The 23,538-nt window shown below is 43.7% G+C and overlaps 1 non-coding gene across 1 annotated transcript; it reads left to right on the top strand.

The window, feature by feature from the left end:
• Positions 1–1,520: 1,520 nt before the first annotated feature.
• Positions 1,521–1,595, top strand: Trnas-uga (transfer RNA serine (anticodon UGA)). The gene has a single exon. It is a non-coding gene; the product is annotated as a tRNA-Ser (tRNA).
• Positions 1,596–23,538: the final 21,943 nt, after the last annotated feature.

Here is a 23,538-nt window from a genome sequence, read left to right as displayed (position 1 = left end):
TGTGCGAATGTATTTGAAGCAAATTGTTTAAAGCAACATTTGCAAATGTATTGAGGCGCTGAACACGTTACCTTATTTGTTTATGCGTGCAAATGTTTCAGAGTAGTGGAGGAAGACTGAGGGGTTTCGCAAGTGTTCTGCGATTTGTTTTTTAAGAGTCCGTGTTCAAGTGTGACGGTATACATCGCAAAATTGAAGTAAACTACAGTGCAGCGTTCTTTTTTAAGTGCGTTCAGAGACATACTTAATTGGCATCAGTAACTCCTGAAGCAGCTCGTGCTCAAAGACGAGGGTATTTCCAACAAAAGCGCACGTAGTTCCTCTGGGATGGTTTCACAAGTGTGCCGCAATTTTTTTTAGTCTGTGCTCAAGTGTGGTAGTGATGGTATTGCTCGGAATAAAACGTATGACTGTGTAAATATTCTCACGTCATCTGCAAAGCTCTCTCTTTGTGCAATGGTACATTTAGTTCCTGTGATATCCTCAAGTTATTCATGTGACAATATTGCACAACACCACATGTAATAACTCCCAAAGCAGTTCCTGAAATGCAACACAAGAAAGTGTGCCAGGAGGGCTAGGGCAGTTTAGAGTCCATGGTGGAATCGATTCTCAGACAGGCATTTGTCTTGGAAGGAGTTCTTGCGTGCATCGGTATTCCACAGGGGTTTACTGGGTAAACGCTGCTTTGTTTGGGGTTCAGTCCGACCACGACCGACGGCGCGTGCACGCCCGCCAGTGGTATGCTGCAGGAGGAGAAAGAAAGAGAAAGAGAGCACGTGTTTCGACAGGAATTTCTTGGGTGCTTTTGTTCGGGGATCAGTGTGACATCTAGTCTGTCAGTCACGGGGCCCGAGCGGCCTCCTCTTGGACAGCAGTGCTTGGCATGGCCATTGACGGATGCGTCGCTTCGCGAGGGCCCCTGGTGCAGTACCACTCCGGGCAGTCTGTGCGGGTGGCGCAAGAGCTGGCGTTCTGTATTGGCCAGTGGACGGCTGACAGTGCGTTCTTCGTGATCAAAAGATTTTTAGCAGTGTAATTATGTGCGATGAGTGTTTCATGACGGTATTCCTTGTGGAATCGTGATAAAAAAAGTGATCGAATTAATTACTTCTTTTGGATGTATTTTACAAGACACGCGTCTTACCAAACAGCAGAGAATGATGAGCACAAGAGATCCAACCCCTGCAAACTGAATATCTATGGAATGATATTTTCACTCTGCAGCGGAGTGTGCGCTGATATAAAATTTCCTGGCAGATTAAAACTGTGAGTTCGAGCCTCGGTCCGGCACACAGTTTTAATCTGCCAGGAAGTTTCATATCAGCGCACACTCCGCTGCAGAGTGAAAATCTCATTCTGGAAACATCCCCCAGGCTGTGGCTAAGCGATGTCTCCGCAATATCCTTTCTTTCAGGAGTGCTAGTTCTGCATGGTTCGCAGGAGAGCTTCTGTAAAGTTTGGAAGGTAGGAGACGAGGTACTGGCAGAAGTAAAGCTGTGAGGACGGGGCGTGAGTCGTGCTGGGGTAGCTCAGTTGGTAGAGCACTTGCCCGTGAAAGGCAAAGGTCCCGAGTTCGAGTCTCGGTCCGGCACACAGTTTTAATCTGAATTTTTATAAATAAACAATATACTCTCTGCTATGCAATTGAATTTCATGTTGTGAGATCCTCCCTCTCCAGCACAGAACCACCACCAGGGGGGGGGAGAGGGAATAATTAATTGATCTGTTCAATTAAGTAGTCAGTCAAATTGATATAATGAAAAGAGGCTGTTCGAATAACTCAGGCATGGAAGTGTACCTGTATCAACAAGGGAAAGGGGGAGGGTTGGAGGTTTCCTGAGGGGTTGGGTGGAGGAAGGGGAGGGGTGGGGGAACAATAGATTAAGGACCTGTCAATCAAAAGGAGGGATTATCGACAGGCGGTCATAATCGTCTTAGCAGAACAATAGGCTAAAGACCTGTCAATCAAAGGACCACAATAGGTTTTCCCATGAATGCATACTTGCCCTGATGTAGGTAACCTGCACTAACAAAGTCACTGATGCCGCCCTTCTCCCACTACTCACAGAGGCGCATATGTCCATGGCTAGTAAGAGCGTAGTTGGTCAAAGAAAGTTGAACCCATGATGTTATAGGCTGCATGGAATAGATCATGGGGAGGTCACACCGTTGAGTCAGTGCACATGGATTTTCATACAGGGAAGCTTCAGTTTGATCAGTGCATGGAGGTTGTACTACTTGTGAGCGAAGGCTATGACTTAATGCTAAGGGTAGATTTCTGATTTCAGCAGTATGCCAAAATTGACTTTGGACAGCAAACTCTGAAGCTTAGTGGAATCTTATTTCAGCTAGCGAAAACTGTTGTCAATGCAGAACTGTCACGAGGGGCATTCAACAAAATAAACAAACCAATTGAAATTATAAATTAGCAATAAGGCTCAATTCGCATGGTTGTGTGTCTAGTGGCACAGGAAAATCACTTTGGGTGAGTGTGCAGTCAAGTCTACCTGTGGGTATTGTGTGTGTTGTCGAACCATTAGAAGAAAGTGACATCTTGGATCCATTAGGTTGTTTTGTGAAATGTAATATTATACACACACAGCAGGGGAAAGGAGGACGAGTAGTGCTCGTGAACAACGATAAATGTAGCTCCATGGAAGTGGATTTGAGAAAAGGGATGGTTGGTGGCCAATTTAGATGTTCCGGATGAGGAGGGTTGTTGCACGAGGTGTGTCCATAGTGAATAACCACGAGCCGAAAATAGGACTGCATTATGTAAGAAAATTGAACAATTGAAACGGGTGGAGAAGGAGCAGATGGAAGAATTGTTATGAAAATTTGAGGATTTGTTTTTCGGCAAGGACAGTTGCCAGCAATTCCAATAGTTCCAATGGGGAACGAAACACTGATTTACTGTAAACTCTATCATATACCAAGGAATATGCTACCAATAGTGGGGGATTTTATTAACCGGCAGCTAGCTGATGGTATAATATAATATACAATGAAGAGCCAAACAAAATGGTTCACCTGCCTAATATTTTATAGGGCCCCTGTGAGCACGCAAAAGTGCTGCAACACGACGTGGCATGGACTCGGCCAATGTCTGAAGTAGTGCTGGAGGGGACTGACACCATGAATCCTGCAGGGCTGTCCACAAATCCATAAGAGTACGAGTAGTTGGAGATCTCTTCTGAACAGCACATTGCAAGGCATCCCAGATATGCTCCATAGTGTGCATGTGTGGGGAGTTTGGTGGCCAGCGTAAGTGTTGAAACTCAGAAGAGTGTTCCTGGAGCCACTCTGCAGCAATTCTGCACATGTTGGGTGTCGCATTGTCCTGCTGGAATTGCCCAAGTCCGTCGGAGTGCACAATAGGCATGCATGGATGCAGGTGATCAGACAGGACGTTTAAGTATGTGTCACCTGTCAGAACCGTATGTAGACGTATCAGGGGTCCCATATTACTCCAACTGCACACGCCCCACACCATTACAGAGCCTCCACCAGGTTGAACAGTCCCCTGTATCCGCTGGATATAATTTGAAACGAGACTCGTCCGACCTGGCAATACGCTTCCAGTCATCAACAGTCCAATGTCGGTGTTTACAGGCCCAGTTGAGTCGTAAAGCTTTGTGTCGTGCAGTCATCAAGGGTACATGAGTGGGCCTTAGGCTCCAAAAGCCCATATCGATCGTGTTTCGTTGATTGGTTCGCACGCTGACACTTGTTGATGGCCCAGCATTGAAATCTGCAGCAATTTGCGGAAGGGTTGCACTCATGTCACGTTGAACGATACTTTTCAGTCGTCATTGTTCCCGTTCGTGCAGGATTTTTTCCCGGCCCCAGTGATGTCGAAGATTTGATGTTTCGCCGGATTCCTGATATTCACTGTTCACTCGTGAAACGGTCGTTCGGGAAAATCCCCACTTCATCGCTATCTTGTTGATGTTGTGCCCCATCGCTCGTGTGCCGACTATAACACCACGTTCAAACTCACTTAAATCTTGATAAGCTGCCATTGTAGCAGCAGTATCCAGTCTAACAACTGCGCCAGGCACTTGTCTTATATAGGCATTGCCGACCGCAGGGCCGTATTCTGCCTGTTTACATAACTCTGTGTTTGAATACGCATGCCTATGCCAGTTTCTGTGGCGCCATAGTGTAGTAACAGTGCTTGGGAAGCTGGGATCGTGGTTGTGCCAAAAAGCTCTACGGATGGGACAAGGAAATCAGGTTTTACTGTGACTTCCGTTGTCTCTGCAGCAACACAGTAACGGATGCATACCCTATTCCAGATATATCTGAGACTTTGGATCATTTGGGACAGCGCCAGTACATTCCGACCATGGGTCCGACGAGCGATTAACATCAGTCAAATTGACTACTGACGATTGTCCGAAAACTGCATTTACCATGTCTGGAGGCCGCTATCAATACAGAAGGATGCCATTCGCTCTACAGAATGCTCCCACAACGTTTCAGAGATTGTTGGACAGTGTGTTGAAGAATCTGAAATCATGACACTGTCTCGTATACCTAGATGACAACATAGTACCATATTTTGGAGTAGCATGGAACAGCATAGGCAGCGTCTAAGGGAAGTGTTCAAGATACTGCGAGCGGAACGTTTGATGTTGTACTGGGATATGTATCATCATGCATTGGAGGAGGTGAGATATTTGGGCCATATTATTAGAAAGGATGGCGCGCGGACGGATCCGTGGTTGCTACAGGCAGTGCGGGGTTTTCCAGGACCAAAAACAATTAAAGAAGTTCAGTCGTTTCTCCGGATCACGAATTGCTATAGAAAATTTGTGAAGGGACTTGCTGACATAGTACGACCGTTGATACGGTTGTTACAAAATGGTGTGAACTTGGAGTGGACGGGGAAGTGTCAGGAAGCATTTGCCAAATTAAAGGAAGTTTTGACATTGAGTCCAGCTCATGTATTCCCAGATTTTGAGAAGGAGTTTATTCTAGGATGCGTCACATCTAATCAAGAATCTTAGCAAGGAAATTGGTGGGAAGGAGTATCCTGTGGCCCATGTGTCAAGATAATTGAATGCAGCAGAAAAGAATTACTCGACGACAGAGAGGGAAATGCTTAGTGTGGTTTACGGGTAACGAATTTTAAGTGTAATTTGTACAGGAACACATTCCGAGTGATAACAGACCATACCAGTCTGAAGAGGTTACTGGGACTAAAAGATCCAACTAATAGACTAGCAAGATGGGCTTTAAGGCTTAGTGAGTTCGACTATGAACCCGTACACAAGCCAACGGAAAAGTTCGATACTGTAGACACACTAAATAGAGAAGTGACAATGGTGAAAGTCCTGAGTCACAGTCTTGCAGTATGACAGAAAATGAAGACAGGGACATTGCTAGCAGTACGGGACACAGCTGCAGCTTAGCACGTATAACGGTCATCTGTGTAGAGAAACGAGGTTAGGACCACAGGTAGTGGTGCCATCAAAGTTGAAGGGGGAAGTGTTAAGGGAAGCGCATGAGCATGTATTGTCCGGACATGGTGGATGTAGCTTTTCGAATAGGAGAGTGGCGGTGGTGAAAGGGGAGAAGGAATGATGTTGACCACTAAGTGATGAGTTATATGTAGTGTGCGCACAGGGCCGATTTGAGTCAGAAACAAACAGAACAGCAGAGGTTCCCAGAAGCGTCAATCCCATTTTCTGTGTTGGGGACTGACATAATGGGAACATTCAGTCGAGCACCGGCAGAGGACAGATTAGTTCTGATGATAACGTGTGTGTGAAATCTTATGGGACTTAACTGCTAAGGTCATCAGTCCCTAAGCTTACACACTACTTAACCTAAATGATCCTAAGGACAAACACACACACCCATGCCCGAGGGAGGACTCGAACCTCCGCCGGGACCAGCCGTACAGTCCATGACTGCAGCGCCTGAGACCGCTCGGCTAATCCCGCGCGGCTTCTGATGATAATAGACCATTTTTCGAGGTATGTAGGAATGGTAGCCAAGCCAAATCATCAGGATACGACGGTTGCGAAGGTGTTGGTGAACAACTGGATTCTGAAGTTTGGTGTATCCGGAATGATATTTACTGACCAGGACAACAATTTTATGTCACACATACTGAAGGAACTTCGTCGGTTGCAGAACATAAGGAAGTTGAGGACGAGCACACCGCTTCCACAGGCAAATGACAGGACAGAACGTGTGTACAGAACGACTAGTAAGAGGCTGGGTTGTTATGTAAACTCACATTATCAGAACTGGGACGAATATGTGGAGTATGTCATCTGAACTTACAACTCAAAAGTCCACACAAATACTGGGTTGTCTCCATATGAGATAGTACACGGCCGGAAAATGCTGTCTCCATTTGACCTGATAAAGGTAGGAAAGGGAAGAAATGGGGAATCAGCGTGCGAGTTCGCGCGAATGATTTGGGAGGTATGTAAATGTGTGCAAAAGGCAAATACAAGAGCATTGGAAAAGCAGGGGGGAGGCAGTGAGACGAATGGGGAGTGTGCAGAGTGGGGCAATGGATGATGCTGTCCAGCCCATATACGCCGATAGGGAAGACCAAGAAATTCATTACCAGGTATCAAGAGCAATATCAGGTAGTAGAAACCACCTCACCTGTCAACGTTAAACCTCACTTGCCCACCAGAATTACAACTGCGCAAATTGGGCATATGAAGCAGTTTAAGGGTTGTTCATAAGCAACTCCAGCTATTTCCCAAGGGGAAAAAGGGGAGAAGACAAAAGTAGAACGAAGGGAGAAACAGAAAGATGTGATTGGGCCAGAGCATAAGGTGCCTTATGCATTGCAGTCTCAGGAGTAGTAGGAAGTATGTGTAATTTTTTTCTATTAGTTAGTAGCGAATGACTGTTCCATTTTGTTGTGATTTAGTTATGTCGTTTGATTTTATGTGTATTACAGAGCCTGCCAGAGCCAGCAGTCTTTGAAAATGGAGGAAGTGTGATGGTGATCTCTGTTCTCAGGTTACCGAAAATGAGAATCTTGGCAGTGGTGCATCTTGTCATCCTCGTCGGGGCGGACACCTTGGAAGTGCTGGATACCAGGATTGAGTTGACGAGACTTTTGCAAGGAGTAACTGACAGTGTGCGGGATTAGTGAAGAGCCTGCAGGAAACAGCACGCCTTACATGGGCAGCTGAGTACTAATTTGTTACCGGCTGGTCGGTACCTGCTGAGATTATGTGAAGTGAAGGAAGAACTACCGCCAGCGTTAAATTTGGAAATGGAACCTAGCAAGCAAAATCTACAGTTTTACTATCAAGTGGTATCAGTGGAAGTAAAGATTGACTAATCACGAGAATACATTCTGGTTTGATTTCCAGTAATGGGAAAGCATGCGACATTCTAGGGCTACTTCATTCATACGTAACCACTAAAGTGGGGGCCTTTGAGGAAGTTCATGGAAGTGAGGATTGATGGGCTGTTGCTAATCTCGGCAGAGAGAGGCAAGTACGCTGAAATTTCAAAGAAAGAATTTCAAAATTACCATAGAAGAAGGATAACTGTGTGTTCATCCAGGTTGATACACTTCGATCCCAATGCCTGTGCGATGCAGTTGTTTCTAACCAGGCAGAAGGATATAGATTGCCCGTGAAATATAGTGAAACACAAGCTGAGGCTACAGTGAGTCGGGCTGCATTGGGTTTACTCCAGCTGCAAAAGTCTGGTGGTAATAGTAAGCTGCTATGAGCGGGCAGGTTCGTGGAAGCTAGAAGCATAGGACTCGGAGGAAGTGGAGTACCGGTTAATGGGATGGCGTTCAACATAATAGGATCAACTTTTCATCTACCGGCATCCATTTCAGGGGCCACACAATTATGGGATGGTGTGCAAAATACACTGCTGGCCACCGTAAATGCAACACCAAGAAAGGCAAGAGGTAGCACAACAAGATTTATTTTGTAGATAACATGTTGACCAAGTATCAAATGATTACGTTTACAGACGTCTGTGACATGTGGTTCCTGCCAGAATCAGTAGCCAGAGTAGCCGCCATTGTTGGAGATCACCGCTGCCACACGTCTCAGCATTGAGTCAAAGAGACGTTGGATGTGTTCCTGGGGTACAGCAGCCCAAGCAGCTTCCACACGTTGCCAAAGATCATCTGGTGTGGCAGCTGGGGATGTAATCTGGGTCACTCGTTGAGCAACCATGGACCACATGTTTTCTATCGGCGAAAGATCCGGAGAGCGAGTTGGCCAGGGAAGCAATTCAATCTCGTTATTGACGAAGAACCTTTGGACAATGCGTGCCACGTGTGGTCGCGCATTATCCTGTTAAAATATGGCTGTGGCCGAGCCCTGAAGGTAAGGAAGGACAACTGGCTCCAGCACCTCGGATATGTAGCGCCGGCTATTTAAAGTACCGGCAATGCGTACTAGAGGCGTGCGAGAGTAATATCCAATACCGCCCCATACCATAATACCCGGTGCAAGACCAGTGTGGCGGTACATAATGCAGCTGTCCAGCATCCTCTCTCCACGGTGTCTCCACACTCGAATCCGACCATCGTGGTGCTGCAGACAGAAGCGTGCCTCGTCAGTAAAGACAACGTCATTCCATTCTGCCGTCCACATCCGTCTGTCATCACACCATTGGCGACGGAGACGTCTGTGATTCTGCGTCAATGGTAGACGAAGCAATGGACGTCTTGCGGACAGACCACTCTGCTGTAAACGGCGTCGAATGGTACGCGCAGACACTGGATGATGCGTTACAGACGCAATGTGCTGTGCTATGGTTCGGGATGTCACTGAGCGAACCGTCACTGCCATGCGCACAATTTGCCTATCAGCACGTGCAGTGGTGCACCGAGGTGAATGCGATCGACCACGTCGGTCCGTCGTACCCTCCTGCATCCAACGGTCACATATCCGCATTACAGTTGTTTGGTTTCGTCCAACACGACTAGCGATTTCTCTGTATGATAATCCACAATCTCGGTAAGCCACTATCCTTCCTCTGTCGAACTCGGATACTTGATCAAACGATGTTCGCTGTTGTCTACGAGGCATAAATGATCGTCTTGTGAAACAACCACAAGGTAAACACACGTGCCGAACGTACACTCGTCGAAATCGCCAAGCCTTAAATGGCGCTATGAGGTGGCGCCACAGGCGCGCGTGATGTGCGTCTGAGCTGAAATTCTAATCAGTTGCATATCTCATCGCTGCAAACCCATGGTGTAAATTTCACTTGATTCGGATGCTTCCTTCAGGGTGTTGCATTTACGGTGGCCAGCAGTGTAATTGGATCAACTTTCCATCTACCAGAATCAATTTCAGGGGTCACACAACTGAACATCACACAGCCACAGCTGTCCTGGCCGGACCCAACGTTAGAATTTTTGCCCGAACGATATATAACCTTTCTGAAGCAGATTTAGGAGCCGGGGCTAATGTAGTCCGGGGATCAATTCACCGCTGAGCAAGAGGGAGGCACTTAGCAGAGCAGCTGATGCAGCATGTCATGCGTTACAGAGAAGGAAAGTACCAAAGGACTTCTGAGTGCCATCGTACTGAGTGTCATTGTGGCCATGGCCCTGTTATGCGTTTTCATTCTTAGAAGGCGGAAAGCCAAAAAAAAAAAAAAAAAAAAAAAAGTTAGACTGTGCTTAAGTGAATCCCCATGTACAGGGTGACAATTATTGAACTATATGAAATACAATCCTCATAATTTCTTAACGGTTTGCGTTACGACGTTCAAACTACGCGGTTGCCCGATGGTTTTAATGGGTATTAGTATGCACATGCATGGTTTGATTTAGAGACGAAGCCCACTTTAATTTGGATGGCTTCGTCAACAAGCAAAATTGGTGCATTTGGCAGACTGAGAATTCGCATTTCGCAATCGAAAAAAGTCTCTTCACTCTCAACAGGTGACTGTGTGGTGTGCAATGTCCAGCCACAGAATAATGGGTGCCATATTCCTTGATGGTGCGGTCACTACCGAACGGTACGTTAAGGTTCTGGATACTGATTTCGTCCCCATTATCCAAAGTGACCCTGATTTCTACAAGGTGTGGTTCATGCAAGACGGAGCTCCACCCCATTGAAGCAGGAGAGTGTTTGATGTCCAGGAGGAGCCCTTTGGGGACAACATTCAGGCTCTGGGGTATCCAGAAGCTACTGGCATGGATCTGTATTGGCCGCCATATTCTCTGGATCTGAACACATGCGACTCCTTTTTGTGGGACTATATTAAAGACAATTTGTACAGCAGTAACTCCGAAACCATTTCTGAGCTGAAAACAGCCATTCAGGGGGTCATCGACAGCATCGCTGTTCTGACTCTTCTGCGCCACATCATCGCTAACGATGGCAGGCATATCGATCATGACCCAAATCCGAATATCTGTAGTGACATTTACAGGTCGAATGAAGTGCGTGTACCCCGTAGTTTGTAACTAATTTACGTCTTTTGTCATGTAGTTCAACAATTGTCACCCTGTAACTACGGGGTATGTAACGGCAGTTAGAGGTCGACCCGGACACCGGGTCTTCCCACAGGGGAAGATAACGTAGCGCATCACCACACACTGTAGCGCACCTAGCTACTTGCACATTATGTTGTTTTAATGGCCTACTACAGGCGAACAAAGTCTGAAGTAAATCTGTGATCCCAACGTAGTGGCCTCCCTTTGTCTGTGTACTAGTGAACTGCAATCTTAAAAATTCCCGGAGCAATTGCTTATACAATATATTCAAAATCGTGTTTCTATACTCTTGAAGAGGTTTGTATCCAGCGTAAGTTCGCGAATTACATTTTGGAAGCAGTTTGCTTACCTGAATGCAGTGCACCCATATAGCTCGGTTTCTTGCTAACTTTTTCCCTTGTGGAATGGAAAAGCAGGTTAGGCACATTCGCTTTCACTGTTTAGCTCCCATCGATATCGTGGCACTACCACTCTTCTACCTTGACTGTGGCCCGCGTATACATTTGTGGCCCGTAAATGTACTGCCATAGACATTGCCGGGCAACAGAACCTAGCTGTGTTGCCAAACATATGCCTACCTCTCGTGTGGCCGGCAGTGTTCGTGGTCAACAATGCAGGGTATATTGTCGGCAATATGCAACTTCTATGACCTGTGTAAACGTTCTTTTGTTGATAGGTATCTGTTTGGTAGTAATGACTCAGATCAGGCAATATGTAGTTTGGAGTAGTACTTGCATTATGATGTTTCTTGGACAAAATGACGCTGTAGAAATCACACTATGGCAACAGCGAGCATTTTTAGTCGTGGGTAGACGAAGAAGCTTTCTCTCAGAGGCAAAAGATAGAATTACGAGGAGTACGCGAACCTCTTCCTGTTGATCCTTAATTCCCCCCCCCCTCCCCACTCTCTCTCTCTCTCTCTCTCTCTCTCTCTCTCTCTCTCTCTTCCTTGTATACAGGGTGATTCAGGAGTGATGGTCAATAATTCACACACGGGAAGTAAAGGCCAGAAGTAGCTAAAAAGCTCCAACAAATATGGGTCCGCAGATCAACCGTTGCCAAGGTAACGCATTAATTCGAGCTGGGAACCAACTGTAGACCCCTTTGATATAGCGGTATTTGCGTTGGTATCTCAAGGTATGGAATACATTATCCATTTGTTTACGCGTGCGCAACTACTTCCCTTTTCTCCTCTGTGCACTGTGCCATACCGGCCTCAAAATCAGTTACAAACGTAAAGACGCCATGGACGGAGGTTACAGCAATAAAGAGTACGCTGACATGCACTTCATGTATGGCAAAGTGAATGGCAGTGTCGTTGAGGCTGCACAACTGTCTGAAGAATCTTTTCCTCTCTGCAGACAGGCCGACAGGTGTACACTTAGCCGGTTACATCAGCGCCTTAGATAAACCGCGAGTTTCGCACACCATGTACGAGAAGCTCCACTCAGATCGTTAAAATCCAATGTTGAGGAAAAGATGTTACGCATTGTACACAAACGTACTTCTACAAGGAGGATTGCTACCCAAAAGCGTGCCCTGAGTCATAGCAGTGTGTGGCGGATTTTACATCGGCAAGTACTTTATCCATATCATCTTCACCGAGCGCAAGCCTTCCCTCCTTAACAGAATTTCTGCCAATGAGTGCAACAACAGCGTACCCTGAATACCCTGTTTGTAAGCAGTATTCTGTTCATGGATGATTCTGGATTTACCTGTGGCAGTATTTTTAACTACCATAACTGTCACAATTGGGCCGATGTCAGTCCGAATGCAATACACGTATCACGACATCTGCAGCGTTATTCGTTGAACGTAAGGGCAGGACTGGTGAGAGATTGCGTAATTGGATCACACTTCCTACCACAGAGACAAGTTGTATGAACAAATTGATGGTGTGGCTATGGAGAACCCTCTCTGTGCAGCCGTAGGGAATTTTTATATTAAAAAATTTGAAGAAGCAGCCCTGCAGACACCGAAGAAGAAACTCACTTTTTGGTTTCCTTACGTTGATGACAATTTCGTTATATACCGTCCTGGAGTAAAAAAAGAACTCTCAGAATTTGTAAATTTTCTGAATGATATTAATCTTATTGTAAAGTTCTCTACGGAAAAAGAGAAAGAATATCACATTTTATTTTTCGATGTACAGATGCTTAGAAACCCTGACGTAACTTTAGGGCAGGAAGTCCACAGAAAACCATTCACACGGACAGATATCTTCACAGGAATTCCGATCATCAACCCAAATAGAAAAGACGAGTTCATTGATGCAACGGGCTTAAAGAATCTGTGACCCGCAGTACCTGCAGGACGAGTTCGATCATTTGAGAACTGCCTTCAGAAGAAACGGCTACACTGACAAAGAGATAAATAAGGCACTACATCCTAAAAGATCTGGAACTTCTAATTAAAAAGAAGCAACTAAAGGGAAAGATTTCCTTCCAGTCGTAAAATCGATCACGTAAAAGCAGAGTGCTCAAAAGAAACAGTATTAACACAGTGTTTACACCAACAAGAAAGGTGTGCGAATATTTTTACACTGCAAAACACCTACGACCGCCGCTAGCCACAGCTGGAGTATATAGAAACCCTTACACTTGCGGTCTAGTGTACATAGTAATTGCAAAGTGTAATATCTCTTTATATTCGATGAATTATTCTGATACAATTCTACCCTTGAATGACGTTTACTAATTTTCTATCTTCATACTCGCAGAATCCATGCGCAAAGTAGTTTCATACAATAGCTATGCCATGAGCGCATAATTATTCTTTGTAGTACACTCTCTGGTGGTTGTTAGAAGAAAAAAACTTCCGAGATTGTCTTCGTGCCGATTAGCCTGAACTGGGTTTGAAGAATTGTAATCTGATTATTGAGATTTATGACAGAAGATAACTGAGACGAAATTGATATAGCGGTAGTTCTAAGTTCTAGGGTACTGATGACCATAGGTGTTAAGTCCCATAGTGTGTATTTGACAATTGAGAATTAATGATATTCATCGATATATTGCGTAGTTGTTAATCAGAAGAGAACTTCCGAAAGACTGGATACGAACCTGCATTTAATAATCCAAGACCTCCATTACTTCTTCGGAAGGTTAAACTTCATCAAAGCCAAATATCCGCTTGATCTGAGGTTTCCCGACTGATTATACAACGCTCCCAAAAATTACGAGGCATTTTATTTGTACAGATTAGCAGACTGCCGTAAAGCACGAGCCTCCAGAGAAGAAGAATCATCGCCTGATTTCATTCTAACAAGTAAAATTTCTGAATCATTTTGAGTGAATGAGCTATGACTGTGTTTCATATTATGAATGACTGATTGCTCGAACGAATAGAGAACTACATAGATAGGAGGAAAAATTACAAAAGAATTGTCCAAATGCGAGTACATTACGACTCGCGCACTTGGGGTTCAGTAGAAACTTAATTACTTATATAGACAGTTTATCCATTCCAGGTATCGAGGATATTGATGATTTTTGCGTCTTACCGACATTGATACTGGCAAGGTATCGGTTTCAGGGATTTGAAGTCACATAACAAGTAACGAAAGAAATATTTTTTTCTTGTGATATAATTACAAATCAACGAGTTCGGATTTTTCCCTTTACTTGTACTATTAAACTTTGCTTCTTGCCAAATTTCATGATTCTAAGTCAACGTAAGTATCCTATACGTTTTAACGAGTCAGTTTTCGGGTATCAAAATATATGTCATAAATGGCCGTATCTTTTGACTGCATTGACTTAGAAGCTTAAAATTTTTACATCGCCAAGGGACCATCGACCTTAGTATGTGACATACATTTGAACTTGATACGCCAAATTGTTCCAGAGAAAATTGTCTTAACAGACGGACAGACAGACTGACAGGTGGATAAAAAGTGACAACAAATGTTTTGTCGTATTGTTTAATAACAAATTAAGAATTTTGTGTTTTTTTTCTTTACTTGTATTGTGAAACCTTACTTGCCAAATTTCATGATTGTAGGTCAACGGGAAGCACCCTATAGGTTTTGATGTGTGAGTTTTAGAGTATCAAAGTATGTGACATAAATGGTCGTATCTTTTGATTGCATTGACCTAGAAGCTTAAAATTTTTACACTGCCAAGGGACTACAGACTTCAGTATGTGTCATAAATTTAAACTTGATACACCAAACTATTCTAGAGAAAAGGATCTTAACACAAGGACAGACAAATAGACAGACTAACATGAAGTGACAAAAAAGTCGTTTTTCGTGGTATACAGGATGTTCGGAAATTCCCGTTACGAACTTCTAGGACTCGTAGAGAGGAGTGGGTTCATCATATTTTGATTAGGAACGCATGTCTCGAACGTACCGTTTCCGTTCTACGACGGTTTCAGTTCAGATGTTTAACTCATGCACTTCTGGTTGAAGAACTGAATTAGGTGTGACAAAGTACGGTGATTAGGTGACAATTCGAAAGGAAACATAACAAGACATTCATTTATCAATTAAACACATTTGTGTTAAACATTACTTATTTACATGATTCCAAAACAAAAGGCAACCCCGCATATCGTACAACAGCGGCTCGATGTGCTGACCACGAACATTGTTACAGAGATTGTACCTAAGCAACATGCTCTGGAACACACTCCCCATCGCAGCCGGTGCGTCTTGAATTTCTAGTGCAGCAGCCAGAACTCGTGCCAACAGATCTTCCTCTGTCTTAACAGGAATCCCGTAAATTAGACTTGGCAAGACAGCCGTTAAGTGACATCACGTGACCGTGTTACTTGGTACACGTTATCCTGTCTATCTTATTGCGTACTACGACACGCAGTTCAGACTTTTCTCTTTCTCTCAGCAGACGTGGACGCGCTACACATGTGAACTGAGCCGGCCGAAGTGGCCGTGCGGTTAAAGGCGCTGCAGTCTGGAGCCGCAGGACCGCTACGGTCGCAGGTTCGAATCCTGCCTCGGGCATGGATGTTTGTGATGTCCTTAGATTAGTTAGGTTTAACTAGTTCTAAGTTCTAGGGGACTAATGAGCAGTTGAGTCCCATAGTGCTCAGAGCCATTTGAGCCATGTGAACTGAAACCGTTGTAGAACGGAAACGGTACGCTTCCGGACATGGTTTCCTGTTCAGAATATTATGTACTTACTCCCCTCTAAAAATCCTAGAAGTTTGTAACGGGAATTTCCGAAGACTATCTATAATTGAAAATTACGAATTTTCGGTTTTTTCTTTTGCTTGTTCTGTGAAACCTTACTTCTTGCCAAATTTCATGATTCTTGGTCAATGTGAACTGCCCTACAGGTTTTGAAGAGTGTTTTCGAGTGTAGAAATGTTATGTAAATGGTCGTATCTTCCTGTCCGCAGCTCGTGGTCGTGCGGTAGCGTTCTCGCTTCCCACGCGCGGGTTCCCGGGTTCGATACCCGGCGGGATCAGGGATTTTCTCTGCTTTGTGATGACTGGGTATTGTGTGATGTCCTTAGGTTAGTTATGTGTAAGTAGTTCTAGGGGACTGATGACCATAGGTGTAAGTCCCATAGCGCTCAGAGCCATTTGAACCATTTTTTTCGTATCTTTTGACTGAATTGGCTTAAAAGCTTAAAATTTTTACACCGCCAAGGGACCACAGATCTTAACTTGATACATCTATTCAATCCTGAGAGAAAGGTTCTCAACAATGGGATAGATAGAAGGACAAGATTGTGAGTTTATAAGGGTTCCGTTTTTACGGTCTGAGGCGAGGAACTTTAAAAGAGGAAATAGAAATTAAAAAAAAAAACCGCAATAACAACTTTATCAGAAAAGAAGAGGGAATGAAACAGGCAGGTATTGGTTATTGCATTAAACAAAACTCCTTATCACGAGTCGGTGCGACTCAATGGTCCCTTAGGCAGCGGTCTGATGACGTCACTAACCAACCGTTGCCTAGATACATACAAACAGTTGGGCTTGATGAGCTCGTTTGAAACTGTAACTGCTTTTTGAGTTGTTATTGCCTTTGCTCATGTAACTACCTCTGGAAGAGGGAACATTAGACAAACACGTCTTTGACCACGGCCTAATATCCATAAAACAACTTTCATGAAAAACTCAATACCAGCCGTAGAAGCCTACGCCGTATGAGTGTCAGAAATGCTGCCCGAGTCAAGAGGTATTTCGCACTGTGGAGAAGTCTGAGGTGGTCGTAGGACGTGGGAGCTGGTGCAGCGTGTGTCCGGTCTGGTGGCGTTGTTTACAGGGCTCGGGCCTGCGGACCACAAAGGCGGAGGGAGTCAAGGAACTCTGCTGGCCGCGGCGCGTGGCGTGGCGTGGCTCTGTGTGGAGGCCACGTGGTGCGCCGCGGGGTCGACGACCGCGCCGCTGCTTTCCCGCCAAACGCGGCCCGCCCGTTCTCTGCGCGTGCGCACCGCCGACAGCTGCCTTGCGCGGCAGCCCTTGCTTTCACAAAATCCCCGCCAGGCACTTTACCCACCAATATCAACAGCTGCTCAACAAATTTTAAAACTGACACAGAGTAACGACTGACACGGGACTAAGTTTCGCGAAAGCAATTTTTTGGTACTGTTTATGGCATCGTCAGGAGGCGTTTATTTCTTACTGCGTTGATTACAAATCGTGTTTCTTGCGACTCTCTGGTGTTTTCCTATGTGTATCTCAAAGAAACTGATAGCATTGATGTCAATCATTAATGTGCGTAATAATGTTTAGATCTGTCAACGTGATTAACTGATTATAGTTGGGTGAACCACCGCTTTTTAGTTAAGGGTGACTAAAAACTAAGGTGGCGAACTCTTCCGTATTTCCCGGGATCTCCAGTATTAAAGAAGATTTTTTTTTAATCTGCCAGATCCCTCACTGATCACCCGTTTCTCCCACATATTTCATCAGCGATCACTGTTACAAAAGTTTGTCCCACAAAGTAGCGCACTATCGACAGTTCAGATTCCCTGACTGACAGACCTCGCAAAGTTTTTGTATAATAATCGATGCTATTGTCTGTCGACAAGTAATCCTTTTTTCTGTTCGTGCTTCTGCAGAAAGAGTTACTTTGGTTCACAGGAATGCAAGGAGCAGAGAAAGGATGATGTACCTTACGTATCTAGAGGGCTCGTGAGAGGGGCAATGTTTATTTCCTTCTCGGTCAGAATTGAGAGCTCACGAATGTGCTCGCCTCATACCGATCAGCAGCTATGGTATGAGTGATGTGAGTATGGTGGAAACAGGAACAACAGAAGAAAGTTGGGTTAAAATATTTAAGGGTTTAAAACACAAATTGATTTGCCAAACCTTAGTAAAATTACACGATTTGCATTAAGTATTCAAGAATCAAATACACAGTAAGATTTTTTTCTCTTATGAACAATAAGTGGACTGTCGACAGAAACAGCATGAGCTTAGAACTTCGTTTATAATGGCAAAGAGTTTTAAAATTTGCACAGATAGACAAAAAAATTGCAGAGTTATGCAGTTTTTGTTGATAAGTACTTTATAGGATAGTCATAATACAGCGTATATGTATAGATTTGTTACTTTTTATTGTCATTATATTTGTGTATTATATGCCACAAAAATATATTGTTTTGTCTAGAATATATTCGATTAGTATATTTACTGTTACTTAATCTCCAATTAACCTCTCTCAGAATCACGGTCATATGTTGGTCATCTGCCTTAAAATCACGACCAAGTAAATGTTGGTCACTGTACTAAAAAATCCACTGGAAAAACTATTTTTAAGAGTACAAAATACGTTACTGAGACCTTAAGTAAGCATCTGATTGCACTATATTAATATTACATCGCTACTCTCCAACATTTCAGTTATTATTATTTTTATTATTATTATTATATGATTAATCATAGCAAAGATGAATTAATACAAACATTTTGCTGCATTCCTGTTTTCTTCTGCTAGGCCTCTCTATTCAGGGCATCCTCTTTGCGTACACCGCGATGCTCCATTATTTGGTTTTTCCAATAACGTCTTGGTTTGCCGCGATTACGTCTGCCAGATGGTTTCTGATGTGTCGACAGAAGTGCCGACACAGTGTGGTTTGAGGAGACCGATATGCACGCTATATGCTGACGCAGGATGGCGTGAGGTCTGAAACAGGATACGTAATGAATGCTATAAAGAAAAGTACGTAGCTTCTGGAATACTTAACTTTAATCCATCATTTGTATTCATCGTTCTTGATGAGACATGCTTCATACGATAACTATCAATTGCTATGGCGCCTTGCTAGGTCGTAGCCATTGACTTAGCTGAAGGCTATTCTAACTATCTGCTCTGCAAATGAGCGAAGCTTCGTCAGTGTGCATCGCTAGCTAAGTCGTCCGTACAACTGGGGCGAGTGCTAGTCCGTCACTCGAGACTTGCCGTGTGGTGGCGCTCGGTCTGCGATCACTCAGTGGCGACACGCGGATCCGACATGTACTAATGGACCGCGGCCGATTTAAAGCTACCACCTAGCAAGTGTGGTGTCTGGCGGTGACACCACAGTTTCTAGTCAAAAATTTTCTTTGGCCACCGACGATAGGGCATTGTCAACAAATGTCCGTACCACTTTAATGATTTTCTTTCAATTTTATATATCACTGTTCCATTTACCTTCAGCTCTTTCTTCGTTAGTTTTTTTTTTTTCGATTCCTGCTATTCTGATTGAAACTAAATGAGCGTATGGCGTCGTTGGCCTGGAGGCCCCTATTCGGGGAAGGTCGGCCGCCCAGTGCAAGTCTTATTTCATTCGACGCCACATTGGGCGACTTTCGCGCCTTGGTGATGAGGATGAAATGATGATGAGGCCAAAACAACACCCAGTCCCTGAGCCGAGAAAATCTCCAACCCGGCCGGGAATCGAACCCGGGCCTGCTCGCATGGGAGGCGTGCACGTTACCACCCCTTTTTTTTCGTTATGGTTCGTTGTATTTCGTCGTAGCGGACGTCACATGACATCCGTTGAAGTTCGTTGTTGATCTTTTCCCTCAGTTTATTTTTTATTTTTTATTACAGAGGCCAGGCAGCTCTCTGGACGAACACGCTGAGCTACCGTGCCGGCTTACCACCCGGCTAAGCAGGCAGACTGCTATTCTGATGTTCCTTCGTCAATAATCCATTTCGCCAGCTATTAGTCTTCTTTTGAGATCAGCGTATACAATCGATAGTTCTGACCCATAGCAGAGGACAGATTTAGCCATTAGCCTACCTACTGTTTTCTTATTGTTGTTAGAAGTGTTAAGAAGTGTCGTACCAAAAAGAATTCATACACTCTATAAAAAAAAAGTGTGTGAAATCTTATGGGACTTAACTGCTAAGGTCATCAGTCCCTAAGGTTACACACTAATTAACCTAAATTATCCTAAGAACAAACTCACACACACATGCCCGAGGGAGGACTCGAACCTCCGCCGGCACCAGCCGCACAGTCCATGACTGCAGCGCTTCAGACCACTCGGCTAATCCCGCGCGGCCATACACCCTGTAAGTTTTCTTCTTCGTTGTATTCTGTATTTCACTTCTGTAATACCCAATCCACTTTTGTTGACATATGTCCCCAGATATTAAAATTTTTCTACTTGTATCAGAGCTGCTCCGTTATTGATGTATATTTCAGGTCTAGCGTCGCTATTCACTACCAGATATTCGGTTTTGTTAGACTTATCTGTAGTCCCTACTTGTCATACTCCTGATATAAATGTCGTGTCGTGAACGCTATATTGTATTCATTCTATGCTACAACAGTTTCATCGTCAGCAAAGCATAATGAAAACACATGTGCATCGTTAACAATTTCCGCATTATTCCACGACTGGTCTTCTAATTTCGGAGAGCCACGTATAAATTGAACAAGGTGGGTGACATTCTGCAACCTTATCTCACCTCATTGGTGACATTAATAGAATCTGATAATTTTGAGCCTCTTCTAATATGTACTATATTATTTCTGTACATATCACTTACACATAGATGAGTGTGTGTGTGTGTGTTTTCCACATCTCCAACTAAACCACTGGAGCGATTTCAACCAAACTTGGTACAAAAATCTTTTACTGTCAGGCAACAATCGACGTGGTGGTAAGAACCATCTGCCTAGCATAGTTTAGGAGATGTGACATAATAAAAATGAGATGTGTCAAACACTTCCGCATCATTATCGACGTTTAAAAGTATTACTTCTGAATGTATTCTAAATGTATTGGAAATAAATTAAGCAGGCGGTATCCACATATGCCGCTGAATGTACCTACACAAGTATATCATTGAAAACTGAGATGCTTGAAAAACTGCTGCATCATGCATGAACTTTCAACACATTTATTCTTTACTACTAAGACACTAATCCGAGTCAGACTGAGGAAATCCCTGACACTTGGAAACGCTTTAGACAGCTTTCAAGTACCAAGCGCAGAAGGCTGTAGGCGAAAACGGCTGTCGTGCAGTTCACACTAATATCTTTGTAGCACTGAGTGTCTCTTCTATGCTCCTTCTTCGAAATCAAAGCCATGTATGGTCTTCTCTACTCCGATGAAATTGTAGTCCGTTGGCAACATTTGTTCACAAGGCGCATTATTATTTTCTTCAAATGGTGTCTTCCAGTTTTCAATAAATCTATAGGAATATTTCCAGGATCAGGCGACCGGCAACAACTGAATTACAAGTTAAAATTCCAAAGAATAAATAGCTGTCATAGCTTGCAAGAGTCAGTGATAACTTTTAATTTTAAAACTTTATCATTATAAGAAAACATAACTATAGCAGACACACGTCTGTAGTTAGTTGCCCACAGTTCATGAAATACAAAAAAAAAAAAAAAAAAAGAACTGTAAACGTTTAGTATACTCTTGTTTCCTCTAAACTTCTGAATATAAGCAATGAAATCAATAGTTCTAACGTAATACAACCAAAATTCGTCAGTACATTTCGAATACAAGGAAATGGCTGACTTTATTACAATACAAAGGTAATTACTACTTTTTAAAAATTAAAAACTATGGCGGAAGTTGCCTCATTGCATTCCTTGCCCACTCTTCGTGGCTTCCGTTACATCCTCATCAGTTTCTTCCGTATGCGATACTGAGTGACGGCTCAGACGTTTTCGCCAGTCAGTAATATGAGTAAAGGGAATTTGCCTACTTTTTACCCTATTTGAATGACTCAGCAGTCGAGTCTTTTTATGAGGCTCTTTCGTTATAATACAGGGTGATTCAAAAAGAATACCACAACTTTAAAAATGTGTATTTAATGAAAGAAACATAATATAACCTTCTGTTATACATCATTACAAAGAGTATTTAAAAAGGTTTTTTTTCACTCGAAAACAAGTTCAGAGATGTTCAATATGGCCCCCTCCAGACACTCAAGCAATATCAACCCGATACTCCAACTCGTTCCACACTCTCTGTAGCATATCAGGCGTAACAGTTTGGATAGCTGCTGTTATTTCTCGTTTCAAATCATCAATGGTGGCTGGGAGAGGTGGCCGAAACACCATATCCTTAACATACCCCCATAAGAAAAAATCGCAGGGGGTAAGATCAGGGCTTCTTGGAGGCCAGTGATGAAGTGCTCTATCACGGGCTGCCTGGCGGCCGATCCATCGCCTCGGGTAGTTGACGTTCAGGTAGTTACGGACAGATAAGTGCCAATGTGGTGGCGCTCCATACAGTTGATTGTGGAATTTGCAGCTGTCTGCTAGCTCTGCGAGTCGATTTTCCTGGGCTGCGAACAAATGCTTGCTGGATGCGTGCTACATTTTCATCACTCGTTCTCGGCCGTCCAGAACTTTTCCCTTTGCACAAACACCCATTCTCTGTAAACTGTTTATACCAACGTTTAATACACCACCTATCAGAAGGTTTAACACCATACTTCGTTCGAAATGCACGCTGAACAACTGTTGTCGATTCACTTCTGCCGTACTCAATAACACATAAAGCTTTCTGTTGAGCGGTCGCCATCTTAGCATCAACTGACGCTGACGCCTAGTCAACAGCAGCGCCTCAAGCGAACAAATGTACAACTAAATGAAACTTTATAGCTCCCTTAATTCGCCGACAGATAGTGCTTAGCTCTGCCTTTTGTCATTGCAGAGTTTTAAATTCCTAAAGTTGTGGTATTCTTTTTGAATCACCCTGTATAATATTAATTTAATTAATATTTTAGGGATAATAAAAGAATCACATACAACTGGACTGTTAGAACTTCGTTTCCTGTTTCAGCTACAAGTCTGTTAACATACACAGAACGGTATTCTTAAGACAACGTCTGTATCAAAATTTAAGCTCTGAATTAGGGCCGTCCGTTGAAATTTATCCAAAAAAGAGGCCAGATCATAAAATTTTCTCTTGTGATATAACCGATTCGGTTAGTTTGAGGTCGTGTCGCACGCCAGAACCAAAGCGAAATCATTGATGGTTTCGGCTCAGTATTTTTTGGAGGACGATTGCTTTAATACCTTTTAAACGTACGTTTTTTGAAGGGACAGAGAATAACAGACTGAGGACTCTATTTTAGCAATGTTGGGAAACTCTGTACATCCGTCTCGACCACAGGACAGCGCCGAAATCACAGCCGCGACAAGGAAGCAGCACGAATTCCTGCCGTCAGCCTGACAACCAAACTTTGGAGTAGACCGTGTCAGATTCCAGATTTAGCACAACCACGGATAAACATACCTAGAAATATGCGAGAATTCTATAATGTAGTATCAGCAGTAAAAATAACTGCTTTCAAAACCGTCACTGACAATTTTGTTTTTGCTGGTGGTGGTAAAGACCGTGAGAGATGGAAGAATATTGCCATACTTCGTAAATAGGTACTAGTGGACAACCCAACCTGTGACTGTGGAGCACCTGAACAGACTGTGGACCATATCATAGAAGCGTGCCCTATAAGAAAATGTGGTCGATCAGCTGAGTACTGAAAAGAAGCCACACCTCTTGTTATGAAGTGGATACGAGATCTGTGTAATCAACAAGTAATCATGCATGCTATACCGTTACACGTCTAAATTCTGTACGTTTGTTATGTCACACTTATTACGTCCCTTATGTTCTTTTATACAGTATG

The sequence above is a fragment of the Schistocerca nitens genome, chromosome 1 (genome assembly GCF_023898315.1).
Source record: "Schistocerca nitens isolate TAMUIC-IGC-003100 chromosome 1, iqSchNite1.1, whole genome shotgun sequence".
Lineage (NCBI taxonomy): Eukaryota > Metazoa > Arthropoda > Insecta > Orthoptera > Acrididae > Schistocerca > Schistocerca nitens.
Note: the sequence above shows the minus strand (reverse complement) of the source record. Positions and strands in the feature narration are given on the sequence as shown.